Raw genomic sequence first — 1,168 nt, 5'->3', positions numbered from 1 at the left:
CCTGCCCTCCAGCATATCTACCACTCCTCCCAGTTTAGTATCATCCGCAAATTTGCTGAGAGTGCAATCCACACCATCCTCCAGATCATTTATGAAGATATTGAACAAAACCGGCCCCAGGACCGACCCCTGGGGCACTCCACTTGACACCGGCTGCCAACTAGACATATCCGGGCAGAGTTCCTCTGGGTGGTGTCCACTGGCTCCCTTGACGCCTTTGAGGAGCAGTGGGTGCTGTCTGGTGTTCTCTGCTCAGTGTCCCATCAGGATCCCTTCTTTTGACCCTTTGACCACACTCCTGTCCCTGTTATTTCATTAGTTGTCCAATGGAATCATTTGGTTTCCAGGTTCTGTAGATCCTTCCCTCAGGCTGTGGGGTGGGGGTGGGGTCCTTATGCAGTGGACGGGGTCCCTCCTGCCCACTTCCCAGAACCCAATAGGTACAATATGATACCAGTCTCTGGGAAGCAATCTTGTGCAGTGATGTTACGTTCACCTTACACAGAAAGTGTGCTCCCCAAAGTTATGCATTTCAGATTGTATCATTTCTATGAAGAATTCACAAGTTACACATCTCTTTACCCATCACTAAAATCCAACCCATCTGTTTGTCCTAGTTCCCTAATGTAAGTGGGGAAGTACTGTGGGGAACTTTCCTGGCTTTTGCATTACCCCAGGGGAATTCGCTGAGGAAAGGCTATGAGTCAAAACTCACACTCCCTTTTCCCCCAGGCCTGCCTGACATCAAGAACTCCCCTTCCATTCTCTATGTGGCAGAATCCTCATAATGGTGACATGGCTCTGCCCAGGATTCCTGAGAGGCTGAACCCAAAGTTTCATCATGGTCACTTAGGATAGGAGCTAGAGTGTCCCCACTAGAGGGTACTCCCTTCACATTGGATGATTCCTTGACCCCCTGATCACTAAATTAAGTTCAATCCAAATATAATTCATTAAACAGCAAGTGTAAGAATAATAAACCAAAAAAGGGAAAGGTTCACGGAAACAAGAAACCCTGCTCTGTGCACATGGGGATAGCACAAAGAGCCCTCCCTAGGATGCAAAGAGAGTTCATAGTCTGTTCCACTCCAAAATTGACTCCAAAAACAACTGCAAAAGTAGTACATTATTTTTACTTAAAGGTGATGTCATAGTTAAATACAGCAGT

Source organism: Lepidochelys kempii, chromosome 1 (assembly GCF_965140285.1).
Source record: "Lepidochelys kempii isolate rLepKem1 chromosome 1, rLepKem1.hap1, whole genome shotgun sequence".
In the NCBI taxonomy this organism is placed as follows: domain Eukaryota; kingdom Metazoa; phylum Chordata; order Testudines; family Cheloniidae; genus Lepidochelys; species Lepidochelys kempii.
Note: the sequence above shows the minus strand (reverse complement) of the source record.